General features: G+C 43.6%; 1 long non-coding RNA gene across 1 annotated transcript; it reads left to right on the top strand.

Moving 5' to 3' along the window:
* Nucleotides 1–215: 215 nt before the first annotated feature.
* LOC309478384 lies at nucleotides 216–19710 on the top strand. Its single transcript, XR_014198960.1, has 4 exons — nucleotides 216–301; nucleotides 3113–3172; nucleotides 3256–3300; nucleotides 19343–19710. It is a non-coding gene; the product is annotated as an uncharacterized lncRNA (long non-coding RNA).
* Nucleotides 19711–20763: the final 1053 nt, after the last annotated feature.

A 20763-nucleotide genomic window follows, 5' to 3' on the forward strand; every position in this document is an offset into this window, starting at 1 on the left:
AGGCCAGAGATAAGGTCAACCAAGCAACAATGACCTCAAATTTGGACAGTGACCAGGAAGTAGAAACAGGCAGGAAGATTGTCACTCCTGCTCGGTACCTCGAATCAGGTAAAAGACTGTTTGGTGGCAAACACAAAGTGCTTGGTGTCTGTGTATAATCTTTGTGTCTTGTTTTCCTCAGAAATTTGTATATATACTTTCAGTGAACTGCATTGACTTGCTATGACCTTGTGTTTTTAGTCACTCCATCAATGGATTTTTTTTTTTTTTTTTTCAGCCAGACACAACGAGGACAGGCCAAGTAAGTCTCCATTTTAACACTTTATTAACATTGTTTTTACCCCTGGCTGGCTGTACATTTAGGAATTTTCTCACAAATGTAGTTGTTTGAAATTCATTAAAATTTAATTAGATTTGTGTTGTATAGTGTAAATGTAGAAAAGACGTAGCTGACCCATGTACTGTTAGGGGCAGGCCCCTCTGGTCAACTTGCAGTTTGCTAGCTCCTATTAAAAGTTATTGAAACTCTACCTTTCAACTAGGGATGTGACGGTGAGAACATTTTTCCCACCGGTTAATCAATGTGTGACAACACCGGTAATACCGGTATCACAGGAGGGTGCATCTTGCTTTTAAATCGCTTATTCAAAAGCGAAGTAAAATACGCATGCCTCACAGGCATTCATAACGGTGCGAAGGAGAGCAAACATTTTCGTTTAATTCCTATGGAAGTTGAGTGCGAACACACACACGAATGCCTGTGTGTAGGGATGGGGCCGATCCGATCCAGTATCGGTATCGGGACCGATACCAGCGTAATTCACGTATCGGATTTTCCCGATCCAACCTGCGGAGATATCCGATATCCTTGAGTCATGTCTGCGCTTTAACGTTGTCTGCTGAAATGACTCCAAAAGTGATTCCCGCCGGCTAGTCTGCTAGCTGGCTGCAAACTGCGGAATGGATTTCCTGAACGGAGGCGCGGCTCAATGAGACACAGAGTTATGAGACACGCCACCGCTCAGGAAATCCATTCCGCAGTTTGCGGCCGCTGTGTGGAAATTCTTCACACTGGAAACACCGCAGAGCAAGACAGCAAAATGCAATGTTTGCAAAGCCGTAATTCAGAGCTCGTTGAAGCTCCCTCGCGTCGTACAACACAACGAATGCAATCAAACATTTAAAAAAGCACCACGTTACTGTGCGTTCACACCAAACGCGAATAGCGCGTCAAATTCGCGTCTGCCGCGTCTAGTTGGACGCTTGAATATTTTGAATCCATTCGCGCGCCCAGAGCGAAATTGACGCTCGTAAAAAGCAAAAGTTTGGAACGAAATTGACGCGCGTCTGAGGCGAAATCCGCTTGTCTGTTTGCACATGGCTGATGTTGATCGAGCATTCATCGAGAGAGTTACAGCATCGGAGCGAGGATCACCCTTTAGATAGTGTGTGTGTGTGTAAGATGTTTACACTTGCACTTTTCTTATATTTCAAGACTCAAGTATTTGACATTTTGGGAATGTAATAAATATTGACATGACCTACAGTTGCATATTTGTTTTCAGAATGGGATTTTTCCTGTTAACAGGATTTACTGTTTTTCTGACTTCCTTTTCTGACCTTATACTTACCATACATGCATAAATATGTAGGCCTACATATCATACTTGCCTGTTGAGAGGAGTTTATTTCAGCATCATATAAAATAAACAATAATGATAATAATAATATTAAAGCAAACACAGCTCTGGTATCGGAATAGTATCGGTATCGGCCGATATCCAAATTCAGGTATCGGGATCGGATCGGAAGTGAAAAAATGTGGATCGGTGCATCCCTACCTGTGTGCATTTTACTTTTGCCTTTTTGTAGGCTTAGCGCCAATTCGGGGGCGGCAGTTGCTTGAATGGTGGCGGGTTCATTATTATTCTCGAATGGAAAACACAACAAAACAGCATAATGACAAACACGCTTAAATAGGCGCTTTTACATTTCGCTTTGAAACCAAATCTTCTGTCGTGGTCTTGTCAGTCAAGAGTGAGGCGAGATCTGACTCCTGCTGCTGATTTGTGCTGTGACTCGTTCAGCTCACGCTGAATTGAGCAGACGTGGTCAGTTTTTAATTGTAGTGTATTTTCTCTAACTGAACTAAATGATTTTTAATTACTATAAGAAATCAAAAGATGGTGGGGGCGGTGCCTCGGTGGGCAAGTGATGTAACCGGTGTTGCGGATGAATCTCTGAATCCGACTATCTCAGCAAGCCAACTCTCAACATTTGTAAAACCTAGAGCAGATTTTCTGCTATCTAAAAACAAGGATTATATTATAAAAACAAAAAAGACACAGAAAGTATGAAGAATCATATATTGATTATGGTTTAGTAACCTGTAAAAGACTTTGTAAAGGATAGTGTTCTTTTCCCAGAAAAGGCTCTAATACTGAATGCAAGACAAAATATAGAATTCACCACATTGACTGATAAACTGCAAGTCTACTGAAATGTTCCTAACTGTCAACTTGAGATTTGAATCCATGGCGGAAGGTAGTAGTTCTGCACACAATAGGAAAGACGTCATTGTTTCTTATTTATTAACTCACTTATGCCGTCGACTGTGTTATAAACGTAATCTCACACTTGTAGCCGTGCGATATGGCTGTATATCAGCAAGCTGTGATTACCTACGGCCTCGTGCCTACAGCCGTGCTGATATACAGCCAAATCTCACTACTACAAGTGTGATATTGCACATATATAGCAGAAATAGTTAAAAACCTAGTGTCTGATTTGTATTTTAATAAATTAAATGATTTTGCATATACATTTCTCATTGTATCCCTTTATCAAGGAAAAACACAATATTTGCTAATTTTTCATTGTGCCTCTAAAGTTTATCAATGCGCTCCTAAATTTTTCTACTTAAAATCACTGTGTCAAAAAATAAGAGTCAAGCCCTGACTTTGCAAGTAATTTTGTGACTCTGCATTTCTTTTGTACTTTTTTTAGGTCATGCTATAGGTCTTCAGATTTATTCATAATGGTCTTAAATTAGACATGATGAAACCTGCATAAACCCTGATGAACCAGCTTTTTTTTCTTCTATTTTTGGCAGCATTGCTCACAAATTTGGATGTGACCTCAACCAGGACTATGTTACAGAGCAGTGACCAAGGTGTGCCTTTCATCACTAGACAACTTGCTTATGGTGACATAATCTAATTGTACACAATTTCAACTTATTTTGCACAAATTTAGGTCCTTCTATCACCAGCACTCCGAATACAACTCCAAACACTCAGAGTAAGTTGGATTCTTGATCATTGCCATCGCCATCAAAAGATTACACAAACTAGTTTCCATTGTCAGCTACTGTACCAATGGTACTTTCAGTAATCTGGGACTTGTCAGAGCCTAGTAAATTCTGGGATAGATTTTTGTTTCCAGAACCACTTAATGAAGAATCAACAATGATGAAGTAGGTAGTTGTAACGGGGCTGTTCTAGGTGGGGATTGAACCCGGGTCTCTTGTGTTCAAAGTCACTGAGTTAACTTATTGAGCTAAATCCCCATTAAATGAATCCAAGAGCAGGGGTGGTCAAAAAGCAAGGAGTCGTAGATCTTCAACAAAAGACAATCTTTACTGATAGAAAATACAACAAAACAAAGGAAGCTGGGCTTCCAAGAAACAGTAAAAGAAAAATAGACACAACAGGACTTTGACTTACTTAGCTTGCAACTGGTAGCATAGGCTCAAGACTGACCAATAAAGCATGGCACAAACACACTTAAATAGGGCAATACACAGGTGTGATACATCAGGCATAATGAGCAGGGTTGCCAGATGCCAGCAAGGTTTTCCAGCCCAAAACCTCGTCAAAAACCGCGAGAATGCACAAAAAAACGCCCAAAATAGTTTTGGCTTGTTTCTCGTTTAAACACATTGAAATCATTAACAAGCTTTAAAATTACCCATTTTTCGACTTAACCTATCCGATTTCAGAAACAATATTCAATCAAATGAACGCAAAAGTATGCTGACCTCAGTCAGACTATACTATTAATAATAATAATAATAATAATAATAATAATACATTTTATTTCTAATGTCAGCTAATATCCGCTTTTCTTAGACACAAAGCGTTACAATACACAATAAATGCAATAAAGCAATCACAATAAAGTATTCAGTACATATATTAAGCTTGTTACGGAAAATAATGCGATCAACTCGGCTCTCAATAAGTCTGTTTATTGTCAAACGTCGCTTGAAACAAAAGCATTCAGTAACATAAAAACATTGAGTGGATATGGACATACTGTACAAAATAACCCACTTTAACATTTCAATTATTTCAAATTGCATCATGAAACATGCATAGGCTATTCATGAATAACATTTCATGAAAATCTTGTTGATAAAACAGGGGTGTCGACTCTTTGCAGAACATGACTGGCGGGCCAATTCGGCTATACAAAAAATAATTTCATAGGCGTACGCCAAATATAGGCTAAAGGCAAACTTGAGTTTGACGCCTGTGATTTAGAACAATTAATACCAAGGCGTTACCAAGCTATTCCCTGTGACAGGCAGTTAAACCTATGCTTTTATGAAAATCGCGTTGAACATATTATTTAGAACAGTCAGTGCGCTCTTTGCATAAGCAGAATGTTCATGCATGGCGGGCGGGCCATCTCTACACAAATAAAAATTATAATTTTATACGCCAAATATAACAGCAAACTTGAGTTTGGCACCTGTGAGTTTGAACAATTAGACCTAATACCATAAATGTATAGCCTATTCCCTGAGACAGGCAGTTAGGCCTAGAGTTTGAATGAAAATCGCTTTTAATAATTGTTATTTAGAATAATTTGATTAACACAATAACATAAACAATAATGTGTTAATAATAATTTTAACGTGTTAATAAATTTATTCTGAATAACATGTTCAAAGCTATTTTTACATAAACACACGTCAGACCGTTAGGAGTGTGAGTTTTCGTGTAAATCGCTTTGAACAATTGTTTTTAAGAATAATTTGATTAACACAAAAGCTCTAGGCTAGTATATACTAGTGTCAAACTTGCTCAACAACTGTCGGGGCGGACGGAATGTAGCTGATGTCAAGCCATTACGCGCAAGACCTGTGCGCACGTCCATCAACCCTGAAAGAAGGGGTAAGCTCATCCTGCTTCGTAGGTCATCTTTCAGCAGTGTCACTTGAGAAAATGCTCTTTCAACTGGAGTGTTGGATATGGGGAGGGTGAGCAATTTTATAGCACCAAAAGCTAAATCCTGGAAACAGTGGTTTCCTCCAGCATCTTTAAAAGATTCCACCTCAAGCCAGAATGCGTCAATGGCCAGGTTGGGAGAAAAACCTGCTGAGGCAACATTTCTCAGCTGAGTCTCAAGAGAATCGAGAGAGCCAGAAAAAAACTCTCTAGGTGTAACCGGTCTGTAGCTGACCGCTGTTACGATACTCTCTCTGTGTTGTGTATAAGAAGAACCAGGACACCGTTACTGCGGTTCATCAAAATGGGGATGTTTATTAACAGTCACGCCCAACATGGACTTCTCACCATCTGTGGATCAACATCAATAAAGTTGATAAATGACGTGTGAGCATCTCATTATTGCATCACCTCTCCCCAGCATGTGCAATGCGAACTGGCGTGTAACAATTATGCAAAATACACATAACATTAACACAATATAGATTGTAAAACACAATAAAAGTGAAATACCTGTGGATCAACATCAATAAAGTTGATAAATGACGTGTGAGCATCTCATTATTGCATCACCTGTATGATACATTAGTTAGTTGATTAATGACTCAAAACCTTGCTAATAGGAGGATCTTTGTTGACATCTTTGTACGCATGCGCGAGTGGTTGTGTGGCAACAAAACAAACAGTATTGCGGGCAGTAAAGACGCGACGAGCACTTTCAAGAGAGTTAGCGGGCGAAATCCACAATATATAAGCACTTTAACATCTGAAGACCGGAGGAGGTTTGGAGAGAAGCTCAAAATTTGTATTGGTGACAAAATCGAAGTTATTCAAAGCCCATATGAGATCTGGGATGACAAAAAACGTTGGTCCGACTTGCCCGTGTCTTGGCCACCAATCTGCTGGGGAGACATTTATTCTTATTTAATAGAAACCCCTGGACCCTTCACTCATGAAAGATTAAAGGCTTTCAAAAGTCTGGAGGCCTATGATTATTTTGTTTTTTCAAAAAGTTGGGCCGATCTTTTCTGCCAAACAGAAAGCAGTGATCGTGCTAAAAGCAGAGGTTAGAACAGACTTTTCTTTTGCTTTTAAAGCTGCCGTCGGCAACATTTTTTTGATCATTTTCAGTGTAATCGACACTATAATCCGACAGAACAACATAAATAAGGTGGTTTTAGAAAAAAACCCGAGCTTCTAACTCCACCTGGAGCGTGTTATTTGTTTTGCAAAAATCCAGCGCTCCCGCTTCATCAGGTCCAATCAGCGCAGGGGGGTGTGAGATCTGACTGTCAATCACAGGTCGTGCACACGCCACAGATCCCCCTCACTCGCGCACGTTAATATCACATGCACACGCCACGCCTGAAGTTCGCCTGGAGATTGCATGAAGCGTGATGGCGGAGAGAAAATCTACTAACAAGCTTCCAATTCCTCGGTTATTGCTATCTATGGCTAGATTAGCCAGGGCAGCCTACCTCAGAGTCCATGGTGTTGATAGATGCTGAAGAGACGGACGCGTTCACAGAAAATCAGGTACACACGCACAGTGACGCACTGACGAGCACGACCTCGATGGGAGGGTGCTCGCTGGTAGTGGGGAGGGGCATGAGAGTTGTAAACATTCAAAATTTTGGCTAATCGACCCAATCTGCCAGACTTGCCGACGGCAGCTTTAAGTTTTGCGATCCAGAATAGCCCATTTTGATGTGAGGAACATAGTCTGGGTGCTGTGGATCGCGGTTTGGGACACCTGAATCAGAACGCGAAAACATATGACTCGGTTGATTTGACTCAGTTTTATTTTATTTTTTTATTCAATCTTCTATAAATACATAGTCACTAAGACTTAGGCCTACCATGAACAAAATGAGCCTCACAAACTCGATCAGTAACGTTAGCTGCAGGAATCCAGGCTTTCTTCGGAGCGTCCAGGTTCAATCGCCTAATTGCACGCAACCATTTCTTTCGTTTTTCGCGATCCTTTTCGGAGGGAATTCGAAAAAAACTTTTTATCAGGCCCCCAACGAGCCGTACTCGACCACACAGCAAGAGTGAACCATCCTCTTCTCTAAATCCTCCTCCAAACGTGCAAAACAATCAAATTAGAGGTATCTAGCGGTGTTTCCTGCCACACGATTCCCATGATGCAACGCGACAAACATAAACAATGACGTCACAAAAGATCCGCCTATACAGATCATACAGCTCACACGATATATATCTTCAAATTATTAATCCACTCGCACATATAACATACAACAAAACACACTATACAGTCTCCGTACTGTTTACAAGGGGTTATTAAATCAATTTACACACTTTGCAAACTTAATTTGCTCATAAATTGAAGAGCTCTGAAAAACGCTTACCTCTCCCCAGCATGTGCAATGCGAATTGCGAACTGGAGAGAGGCGCGCGCGCACACTCAAATGGCACCAGGACAGCGGCAGAAAAATATGTCAAAATAAAAGTCTCTAGAGAGTGAATCACAGAATCAACATATATTGCTCAAAGAAAAAAAGAAATAAATCAGTAATAAAATAATAAGGATTTTAGTGAAAAAACAACAATACATTAAGCTTGGATTGTACTTATAACTCGTTACATTGGCAACTCTCGGACTGTTGGCTTGTATGACATCACGGCAGCAGGACATAGGAGCTCCAGCTTGGCGAGCAGCTCCATGGATGCAGGCAGGCGCAGTTGGTATTGGACCAGGAGTTCTTTCAAAAAGTCTGTGCAACGTGTTTGGACCAGTAACTTCATTTCAGGGGACAAGGTGCTTGCTTCCAGCTTCTGGCTGAATGTGGCCCCCAAGTCAGTGTCTGCAGGTGAGAGATAGATACTGGTGGAATTTAGGTCCAATTCTCTGAGCTGTTTTTCATTATTCATGCGGAAAACGCTAGGCTTGATCATGCGTCTCATGGTTGACATATAGAGCCGGTTAAGGTCTCGGAATACAGCGAGGCTGTCCCCAGTCTCCAACTGGAAATTCTTGTTTACGGTCTTAATTTCAAACAGCAGCGGACGTAGAAAATGCAAGTACAGACTGTTTGTTTTGTCTTTGTACATCTCGCTGAGGAGACGCGCGGCATAACAATGCTCAGCATTAGCGGCCAATGTAAAATGTAAGGTCAGCTCCTCTTCTTGGTCCAAAATTCGGTCTATGCAGTCTGCTGTTGCCAGCCAGTGGGTGACGCTCGGCGATAGTAACTTTAGGGGAGACCCTCCATTGACGGTCTCGTATATGGCTTTATAATCGGTCTGGCACTTTGCGGAGTGTGAGAACCAGTTATACGTCTCCCTGATCAGATAGTCTATATTGCTGGGCAGCTGTTTCATCGCTTTGTGGGCAATTATATCCAGGGAGTGGCACACGCATCTTATAAGTTGTAAATTCGGTTGCCTCTGTTTCAGTAACGTGTACACCGAATGATGCCTGCCGACCATTACACTGGCCCCATCTGTTGCTATCCCCACCATATTAGCAATGTCCAGTGCACACTCCTGCAAAAATCGAATGACTGCCTCCACAACTCCATTAGCATCAGCATCTGAGAGCTCTACCAAACCCAAGTAAGTGCTAATAAACCAGTTGTGTTTTTTGGAGCGATATTTTATGCATATGCAGAGCAATTTGCTCACTGTAATGTCAGTTGTCTCGTCCAAATATAGCGAGAACGGGGAGTCACCGATGTCCTCTAGTAGCTCCTGTCTAAAATGAGGTGCTAGCAATGACTTAATAACAGCAGTGCATTTTGTTCTGTGCATCTGGAATGCACCTGTCTCGTCTTTCAGTATATCAGATAGTTCATCAACAGCATTAATGGCCATGTGGCATGCAATGTACATTGCTATCCGCAGTTCTCGTCGTTTCTGGACATTGCTGTCAGTGTTACTGGACTCACCCACTCTGCTCACTGTAAATGGTCTGACCGTTGGCTGGCACCTTGCCTTATGCTTTTTGCTGGCTGCATGATCTTTGAGATCTTTTAAATGAGCACGGACATCAGCGTTACAGTATTTGCAGTGTGCCTTTCCTTCTTCTGCACCCTGTGCAATCCATGACTTTAAGTCTGGATCTCTTTCCCACTCTTTCCTGTAACTTTTTTTATATTTTGCCCACTTTGGCATATTGACAGTGTCAGTCAGCTAACTAAGTTTGAAAACCCCGCGATCTGTGTTTGGGGGGAAGGCGGTGCCGGCGTGCTTGACGTAGTAGTAGTGAGAGCTATGAGTGAGAGGGAGTGTCTGTTATGAGTTTACGGGGCGGCACGTGACGTCAGCCAGAGCTGTAGTGGGTGTGTGAGTGTATGAATGAGTGAGTGAGGCAGCTGCCCGCTGAACAAAGGGTCGCAGGAAGAAGGATCTGAAGTGCCGGTGTTTCGGTTACAAAAACCCGCCGAACTGATCCGAAACCAGCCCAATTTTTATCCACCCACCCAAACCCATTTTTGCCCGCAAAATAGATAGCAAAACCGCCCAATTGGGCGGGAAACCATATATACAACTATCTGTGGTATAGTTGTATATGAATTGTAGCCACTTAGTTTTCAAATGCTCCTCGGGCAGATGAAAAAAGTTTGTTTTTGAGTCGCACTTCAGAACACAGCGTCTCGTCACCATGATATTTTCACTGGCGTCTTGGAGCACAATAAGTGGGCGTATCGTATTCAAATAACTTTACAAGTTGACGTCATCTAGTCAGAGAAAAAGCTTCGGTCTTCTAACGATTCATAAAAATTACTCCGAGTCGACTCTTACTTTTGAAAGACAATAACTTTATATACGGTGCACTTTCATATTTAAAACTTTGCAGGATGTTTTTGTTCACTTAGATCTATGTTACACACTACATGAAAGGTAAATTGGGGTCTCTGGGGTCTAAGGTGTTTTTGGGGTCCTTGAGATGTTTTGACATGCCCTGACATTTGTGCTTTTTTCAGTTGCTTATAAACATATTAAAGGTGTAATTATACTATTCAGCACAAACAGGGCTACCATAATATGTGAGCAATATGTATGTACATGTTTGTATTTCTGAGAGAATAATGTTTATGCATGGTTATTGATAAAACTAAAAAAATTTAGTTTCTGAAAAAAGGCCACAAAACACATACTAAATATGTGTCCACAAGACTTTTGACTAATGGATGTTGTCGCCTAGAGTTTTTGCTTAATTACTGGTAACCACTGGGCTCAGCTCTTGATTGGATTTCAGGGTTTCCTGATGCAGCAGCCTGAAATTCTGGCATATCACATTTTTTTCAGGAAGATCACGATTTAAATTTTTTTTTTTTTTTAAATCATGTTGGTAGTACTATAAGTCACTGAGCAGTAGAGCAAAAATAATTTCTCAAATTTAGGTGTAACCTAGAAACATTTACATAAATTACACAGGTAACACTTTGCAAGTCCCATTTGTAAACAATGATGTATTAGCTTGCATTAACTATATGCATTTTGCAATATACATTTTCACAGCATTTATTAATATTTGAACAATACAAATGCTCATTTGCTAACCATGATCATTCATGTTAATTCATAGTGTAGATAAAATAAAAGACAAAAATTTAAACTCAATTACAAATTGTATTAGTACATTTTGAAATGAACAAACTAACAATGAACAATAGTTCTACAACATTTTTTAACCTTAGTTAATGTTGCAAATGGGATCTTATTGTAAAGTGTTTCCATTTCATAAAAATCCAGACATGCTTAAATATGGCAATTTTTAAATACCTATGCAAAGCCCAGAGCATTGAAATTACATAAATGTATATTACATGTATAGTTAGTTTCAAAATAACAAAATATGAATTGCAGTGATGATAAAAAATAACACAAAATTGAATGCGTTTCAGATTTGTTTGAATCTGTCGGCTGCATTAACATGTGTGTTGAGAAAGCAATCACATCATTAGCTTTAAATATGCAAATTCGCCAGCAAATAAATGCAAAAAAGTGACCAGCTGGATTTAAACTAATGCAAATAGTTGGTTACAATTGAGACATTAAACATTTGGGTCGGGTTTGCGTGTTCTAGTCACATTGCTTTAACCGCTTGAGGTTGTAATGTTAGCATCCTCTCAGCCTCTACGACAAACATAACTGCTGTTCTTTCTCTGCTAATGTAGCCTCTAGTCAGCAAATTAATTACTTTATAATGATATGATAGCATGTACTGTAGTGTTCTGTATTCATTCTGTTTTGCTGTCGGTGTTTTAAATGTGCATCTGAAGTGTCAGCGCTCTCGGGGCAGTGTGCAGCATTACATGCCAAAACAAATCGCACAAGGCATCAGTGATGGATTTTATTTCTCCTCCATAGCTACCGACTTTTGAGTTTAGCTTGGAGTGAGAATTATGGGGGCGATTGGGGGGATGTAAAAAATAAATAAAAAATCTTGCATCACAATGTGTATTGTAACATTTTAGTAACTAAGCTGGATTTTATTAGGTTTAGTGACAACATGTTACAATGTGTAACGACAAACTGATAGGAAACAAGTGCGAGTGCACAATGTATTTATTGGGTAACAAATACTCAAGGTTAATGACAGACAACGTATTCTTCTTGATGCGATCGCCAGGAACACAGCAAACAGGAGAGCGTGACACAGGGGCTGAGACAGGCGATCCACAGTGAGAATGCAGGTGAAGAATCCGTGGTGAGATCGGCGGTGAAGAATCCGTGGTGAGATCGGCGGTGAATAATCCAGTCCAGTCCAGTGCAGTGCAGTGCAGTGCAGGCGAAACACGAGGGAATAAACAGGAGCAGGCACGCAGACAGGGATTCATCAAACAACGATCTGACAAACATAAGACGAAAGACAGGGCATTAAATAGGCTGTGATAATTACAATCAGCTGCCGCTGATCAGGATGATCAGTGACAACGCCCACATGAAACAATGAATGAACTGAGACACACCCACACACTCACACACACACAGACTAGAATGAGACAGCGGATCTACCAACCGTGACAGTACCCTCCCCCCTAGGAACGCCTCCTGGCGTTCCCAGACGACCCTACCTGTCGATTGAAATCATCGATGAGGGAGTGATCCAGGATGTCTCGAGCAGGTACCCAACTCCTCTCCTCCGGACCGTAACCCTCCCAGTCCACCAAGTACTGGAACCCGCGTCCCCTCCGTCTCGAGTCCAGGATACGATGTACCGAATACGTAGGTTCCCCATCTACGAGTCGCGGCGGGGGAGGAACCGGGGCAGGCGGATTAAGATGAGAATGAAACACGGGTTTTATTTTGGACACATGAAAGGCGGGATGAATTCTCCTGTACGCTGGAGGAAGGTTGAGGCGGACTGTCACCGGACTAATAATCTTGGTGATAGTGAACGGGCCGATGAATTTAGGGGCAAGCTTATTAGACACGGAGCGGAGAGGAATGTTCTTAGTAGAAAGCCACACTCTTTGACCAGCGACGTATACGGGTGGCCTAGACCGGTGGCGATCGGCTTTAGCCTTGGTGCGCGCCCCCACTTGGAGCAGAGTCTCACGGGCTCTAGTCCATGTGCGGTGACACCTCTGGACGAAGGCGTGAGCGGAGGGGACCGCGACTTCGGGTTCCAGACTCGGAAAGATAGGTGGCTGGTATCCTAAGCTACACTTAAACGGAGAGAGGCCCGTGGATGACACTGGCAACGAGTTATGTGCGTACTCAACCATAGAGAGTTGATGACTCCAGGACGAAGGATTCTTATAGACCAAACATCGCAACATTCTCTCCAGGTCTTGGTTGGCTCGCTCAGATTGACCATTGCTCTGGGGATGATAACCCGAAGACAGACTGACTGTGGCCCCTAATAATCTACAAAACTCTTTCCAGAATTTGGACACAAACTGGGAACCTCTGTCAGAAACCACGTCCATCGGGAGGCCATGTAACCGAAAGACGTGATCAATGACCGTGACCGCTGTCTCCTTGGCTGAGGGTAGTTTGGGCAAGGGGATGAAATGTGCCGCCTTCGAGAACCGGTCCACTACGGTTAAAACAACCGTCATGCCATTAGAGGGCGGGAGGGCGGTGACAAAATCTAGCGCTATATGGGACCAGGGTCTTGAAGGGACAGACAGCGGTCGAAGTAACCCATCAGGAGGTCGGTTAGACGTCTTAGCGGTGGCACAAACTGAGCAAGCCAAAACAAAATCGTGAATGTCGCGAGCCATTAATGGCCACCAGAATCGTTGCTTAATTAAGTAGCTAGTGCGACTTACTCCTGGATGACAAGCCACGTTGGAGCAATGACCCCATCGAATAACGTCGGACCGTGACCCCTCCGGCACAAACAAACGATTCGGTGGGCAACCGGGCGGAGGCGTTACCCCTTCTAAGGCCGTCTTGACCTTCGACTCGACCTCCCATACGAGTGTGGAGATAACTACTTTCTCGGGTAAAATACACTCGGGAGTAACCGGGCGTTCGGATGGATCAAAAATACGAGATAATGAATCGGGTTTGATGTTCTTGGAACCCGGGCGGTACGAGAGAGTAAAGTCAAAACGTCAGAAAAAAAGTGCCCACCGAGCCTGTCTGGAGTTGAGTCTTTTGGCAGATCTAATATATTCAAGGTTCTTGTGATCGGTCCAAACGATAAAAGGTACCCCCGACCCTTCTAACCAATGACGCCACTCCTCCAACGCTAACTTGACGGCCAACAACTCTCTGTTACCAATGTCATAGTTTCGTTCGGCAGGTGATAAACGATGGGAGAAAAACGCGCAAGGATGCATCTTGTCATCTGAGGACGCGCGCTGAGATAGAACTGCTCCTACCCCCACCTCTGACGCGTCGACCTCCACCACGAACTGACGTGTGGAATCAGGGGCGACAAGGATGGGAGCCGAAACGAAGCGACTCTTGAGGTTGGAGAACACAGCCTCAGCTGTGTCCGACCACCTGAACGTCGTTCTGGGGGAGGTCAAGGCAGTCAGAGGTGCGGCTAGCTGGCTGAAATTGCGAATGAACCGCCGATAGAAATTGGCGAACCCCAGAAACCGCTGTAGGGCCTTACGGGAATCTGGACTTGGCCAATCCATCACAGCCTTAACCTTGTCAGGATCCATGCGCATTCCCTCAGAAGAGACGATGTATCCTAAAAAAGAGACAGACTGTGCGTGAAATTCGCATTTCTCCGCCTTGACAAAAAGCCCATTCTCTAGCAGCCTCTGAAGCACTCGTCTGACGTGCTGAACGTGTTCCTGGAGAGACGAAGAAAAAATCAATATGTCATCCAGGTAGACATATATGAACTGATCAACCATGTCTCTCAACACGTCATTGACGAGTGCCTGAAAAACCGCTGGGGAGTTGGAAAGCCCAAAAGGCATAACCAAATATTCAAAGTGCCCCCTGGGGGTATTGAAAGCGGTTTTCCATTCATCCCCCTTCCTGATGCGAACCAAATGATAGGCATTACGTAAATCCAGTTTTGTGAAAATGGATGCTCCCTGCAACCTCTCGAAAGCTGAAGACATCAACGGCAAAGGGTAGGTGTTCTTTACCGTGATGTTGTTCAGCTCCCGGTAATCAATACAAGGTCGCAGAGAACCATCCTTCTTACCCACAAAAAAGAATCCCGCCCCCGCGGGAGAAGTGGAAGGTCGGATGAATCCGGCTGCTAAAGAATCAGAAATATATTTCTCCATGGCCTCCCTCTCTGGTACAGAAAGAGAGTAAAGTTTGCCCTTAGACGGAGACTTACCTGGCACTAGATCTATTGCACAGTCATAGGGACGATGCGGAGGGAGAGAAGCAGCCCGAGACTTACTGAACACTTCCTTCAGGTCCAGATACTCCGCAGGCACGTTTGATACATCCGCCGCCTTCTCCTGTAACACAGAAACAGACACAGACGGACAGGCAGAAACAAGACAGGACTCGTGACAGGACACGCTCCACATGGAAATAGTGTTGGAGCCCCAGTCCACACGAGGATTGTGTTTGACGAGCCAAGGGTGACCCAACACCACTGGGGCGACAGGGGAGTCCATAAGGAGGAAGGGGATAGTCTCAACGTGGTTGCCAGAGGTGATGAGGGTTATGGGACCAGTGGAGAGGGAGATGTTGGGGAGCTGTTGACCATTGAGAGCACTGACCGAGATCTGATGAGGAAGAGACGAGATGGGAAGGTGAAGTTTGTGTGCTAAGTGAATGTCCATGAAATTTCCCTCGGCCCCGGAGTCCACAAGTGCCTGGCAGGTGTGCGTGCTGTTGGCCCATCTCAGCCTTACCGGAAGGAGAGTGGATGATGAGGACTTCCCGGCGGAGATCCCACCCGATAGTAGCCTCAACCTTACTATCGGGCTTGCTCTTTTACCGGGCACGAGTGTAGGAAGTGTCCACGGCCGCCGCAGTAAAGGCAGAGTCCTTGGGACCTCCGCCTCTCTCTCTCCTCCCGGGAAAGCCGGGCTCTCCCTACCTGCATGGGCTCGGGATCGTTGGTGGGTCCAACCGTGCTCTGCTCCAGGCTGTCCCTCGGCCCAACGCCGCCGTGGATGCGGATGGGATGAAGGTGTTGGTCCCGCTGGTTGATGCGAGCATCCACCCGCAGAGCCAGGTCGATGAGCCCGTTGAGCTGAGGAGGCAGGTCCAGCAGGTAGATCTCGCGTTGCACACGGTCGGACAGCCCATGCAGGAACATATCCCACTGTGCCTCCTCGTTCCACTTGCACTCCGCCGCCAGGGTCCGAAACTCAATCGAGTAATCCGCCACCGAGGAGCTTCCCTGCTTCAGGTCGGCTAGTTTTCTGGCCGCCTCCCGGCCGGCCACCGCACGGTCAAAGACCCTCTTCATCTCCGCGGAGAGTGCGTGGAACGAGGCGCAGCATTGGTCTTGGTTCTCCCACACCGCTGTTCCCCACAACGCCGCTCTCCCCTTCAGCAATGTGAGGACGAAGGCCACCTTGGACTTCTCGGTCTCGAACGTCTTTGGCTGTAGAGCAAAATGCATAGAACACTTTGTGAGAAATGCTCTGCAAAAGTTCGGCTCACCAGCATAGCTCTCAGGAACAGGTAGGCGTGGTTCTGGACGATCTCTGACGTCTGGCACGACGGGGGGAACAGGCGGTGTGGGCGGCACAGTGGGAGGGCTCAGCAGTTGGATTTGCTGAGTGAGCCCGGACACCTGTGTCACGAGCGCTTGAACCGCGCGTCCGGTGTTAGAGATACTCTCCTGCTGCTGATCCATCCTGGCGATACTGTGGTCCACAAAATCCTTGAAGGACTCCGCGCTCGCTGCTTCCATGTTGGGTCAGATCGTTCTGTAACGACAAACTGATAGGAAACAAGTGCAAGTGCACAATGTATTTATTGGGTAACAAATACTCAAGGTTAATGACAGACAACGTATTCTTCTTGATGCGATCGCCAGGAACACAGCAAACAGGAGAGCGTGACACAGGGGCTGAGACAGGCGATCCACAGTGAGAATGCAGGTGAAGAATCCGTGGTGAGATCGGCGGTGAAGAATCCGTGGTGAGATCGGCGGTGAATAATCCAGTCCAGTCCAGTGCAGTGCAGTGCAGTGCAGGCGAAACACGAGGGAATAAACAGGAGCAGGCACGCAGACAGGGATTCATCAAACAACGATCTGACAAACATAAGACGAAAGACAGGGCATTAAATAGGCTGTGATAATTACAATCAGCTGCCGCTGATCAGGATGATCAGTGACAACGCCCACATGAAACAATGAATGAACTGAGACACACCCACACACTCACACACACACATGAACACACAGACTAGAATGAGACAGCGGATCTACCAACCGTGACACAATGTTTACATAGTACAATTTCTGGTAAGCTACGTTTTTTTAAATTTTTTTAATTGCTTGACACAAATTTCACGTTTTCAATTCAATTCTTGTGATTTGATTTAATATTGACTCATTTGAATAAATATTAGGTACACAAGATAGGCGTTAATAAAAAAAAAAAAAATATATAAAAAAAATCTCATGCTAATAATGCTCTAATGCTGTAAACATACAGAGAGCCCTATCAGCTGGTAGTATTATTTAAGGTCAAAGGTTAAAAATAACTCAAATTAAATATAATGCATTTATTTAATTATATAAGTACAAATATAATAAATATCTAATATAGTATATTTAGCAAAACACTCTCTATAGCTCTTTTTTTTCTAGCCAACTAATGTGCTATATATAGCCTATATTATGGTCATTATGGCTTTCCTGAGGTAAATATTATGTCTTCCAGCTGTTTTATTGACCCCCTTTCCGCGGTTGAAAAACACTCATTGATCGATATTATGTATGAGGACTATACATTTCGGTAAGTTATACTGTATCTTTCAACATTGTTCATTCGTGTTTATTTACTATTAGCTAGTAGAGATGATCGGTTCACGTGCCGCTAGGAATCTGTCGCGTCACATTTACAAGCGCCAAAACGGTATTTATTGTTTGAATTTAATAATAAAATTGACAGAATCTGAGAGCTGAGTTTTTTTTTATATCATAAGTAACCTGCTCTGTCTAGTCTGTCGGTCTCCGTGTCATCTTAGCTTCGCGATTTTTCTGTGCGTGAGAAAATGGATGTGTGGCGTGAGAGCGTGTGAAAAGTGTCAATTGCGGTGTCTCACGGTAAAAGAGTCTCACGTGCGTGTGCGCGTGTGTGTGTGTGTCCTGCCCAGCCCGAGACTGCACTGACTGCTGGTTCCTGGGCTGCTCAATCCTGTGCCCGAGTCTCCTTTCTAGACCTCTGTTGTGGACTGTCTCTGGACTGTGCAACTGTTACACATTGTTGCACACTATTAATAAATCACCATTCACCGCTCATCTCTGCGCTTGGGTCCTGTTATTTCCAGTGGTTCCTGACACAGGTGGCTAAAATGCGAGGCGCCTGAGGCGCATGAACAGCGCGCAGAACGCTCACTGCCAATAGAAAACAATTGTAAAAAAAGGCGCCTCTCACTGCAAAAAACGCGTTCTGTGTGATCAGGGTCTAAGACCGCATGTGCAGATTAGAGGGTGACACGGGAGTGGATTTTCAAACCTCTCCCATCCCACACTCTCTCTCTCTCTCTCTCTCTCTCTCTCTCTCTCAAAAAAAATCCAATCCCATGAAAAAACTAAGGGAAAATTCTGTCCCGTCCCAATCCCAGAAGAATGACTCCCATTCACTTCCACTCCCATGTTGTGTTTTGTTGGCCGGAATCTGTCAGTTACAGTAAAAAATACAGTACAGATCACAACCTTAGTTGAATAAAAATCCAAAAAGTAGTTTGTTATTTTATTGAACTGAAAGACAGCTTAAACAATGCACACATACATTAAATTTCATGTAAATCATTCATGCAAACACACACAGGCACGCACGCACACACATTTTATTTCAGGACGCCCAGAAATGTCAGTGAGCAAGCCAGGGCTGTGTCCGGCCATGAGCTTTGAGGCCGTAACCAAATATTGTAAACTGATATTTATCATTATTTCACAAAAAAGAACGTGTGTTGAATTGCATCTGTGCCATTGTGATCACATGGCTACGTTAAACAGATTCATTAAAGGGGATCTCTCCCATCTCACGTTATAGATCGAGATAATTTGTAAAGTTTTGTAAATGACAAAACACACTCACTTAACACGTATTTGAGAATCAGAATATAAGGTAGTTGATTACATGGTAAGCAAGTTTAAATATTTTGAATAAAAAAAGTTAAATAAAAGTGATACATCTGTCATACAGTGCTATTGTCAGCCATCAGCGATGGACGATAGCGTCGTCTATAATCCCAACCCTAAAGTGGACGCATATATGACAATACATTTTAAAATGCTGTCCATCTCTGGCTTTACTGCTCAGTGTTATTTCTGGCTCAGCAAATGTATTATATTACATTTTTTATGTATTTTGTGCTCCATACTGATGTTATAGTTGAGGTCATTTGTAGAGTTGGTAGGGCCCAAACAAACATAACCTCAAGCCCAGGGGCCCCCAGCCCCCTAAGACCCTGCCTGGCACACACTCATACCTGGACCTATTTGTAAGTTCTTGTGGTCAAAAAGGACCATAAGACAATTGCTCAGAAGTATTGTTCTATTTCAGACGATTCTTGCACACCAGCATATGTGAGGGCCATCTTTATGAGACTGGAAATCACACTCTCTCTAGAGACCATTCAGTCCATTTTAACCAAAAACATGAGTTCTACCAGAAAGACTCGGGAGAGTTATTTCAATAAACCATACATTTATTGACAGCTCAGCAAGCTGATAATCTACAAAGTCATTTGGCGTAGGCCCCGTCCGTAGTGCATAGTCCGAGAGTATCGGATCTGCAATTCCTGCGTAAAGATGAAGGCAGGGGCGCAGCCGACCCCCCTCCTGGGAGGTATGGACGGGACCATCCTGGTGGTGGTGGGGAGGATGGGGGTAATCGTCGCTTCAGTATCTGCGAACTCAAACATGTGTAAGTACCGTGCTTTTATACAATAAGCATAATATGATTGGATAGAAGTGAAGCAATAAGTGACGTAATAATTGAGTCTTCCCAGCAGAACTTATGCTAAAGCTTTCATTTCTACCAGAAAGACTCGGGAGGCAAAATACCAAAACAAGTATACATTTATTAACAGCCCAGCTATAAATTAGTATGATATAAAGTTCTTTGGCGTAGGCCCCATCCATAGCACATAATCCGAGGGTCCGTAATCTAAAGACGAAGGCAGGGGCGCAGCCGATCCCCTGGGTATGTACAGGGACCATCCTGGTGGTGGTGGGGAGGATGGAGGTGAATGAAAGCGTCAGCATCTGCGAACTCAGACATGTGTAAGTACCGATCTTTTATACTACAAGTATTAGAACACGACTGGATAGATGAGAAGGTAATAAGTGACGTAACAATTGAGTCTTCCCGGCAGAACTTGCACTAAAGCTTTCATTTCTGATAACCCTGAAATTGAAGAGCTGACCAGGTCACTACAGATTCCAGCACAACTTGAAGAAGCTTCTGACAAGCTAAAGGACACAGCTCACAGAAAGAAAGTGGTATGTGAAAATAGGACATTGCTGTATTACTGTGTGTGCGCACACAAAACAGCCAGTAGTGATTACAGTGTAGCTATATAGATGTAAACAACTGCAAGTCATTAGGGGTGTTGTGTTATACTGGTACTAATAACCGTAATATTTCAAATGAACAGAACACGTGTGGCACGTTAATTATCCAGCGCCAGCATCTGGTTGACAACCCAATGTACAGTATTGCACCTTAATGCTGGTTCCCACCTGTCATGAAACACAAGCAGACACGTATGCAGCTGCTACTGCCGCGTAAATAATAGTAATAATAATAATAACAATTCGTTGCATTTATATAGCGCTTTTCTGGGTACTCAAAGCGCTTTACAAGGAAGGGGGGAATCTCCTCAACCACCACCACTGTGCAGCATCACCTGGATGATGCGACGGCAGCCATATTGTGCCAGAACGCCCACCACACACCAGCTTACTGGTGGAGAGGAGACA

Source organism: Leuciscus leuciscus (assembly GCF_965113295.1).
Source record: "Leuciscus leuciscus genome assembly, chromosome: 16".
Classification (NCBI taxonomy): domain Eukaryota; kingdom Metazoa; phylum Chordata; class Actinopteri; order Cypriniformes; family Leuciscidae; genus Leuciscus; species Leuciscus leuciscus.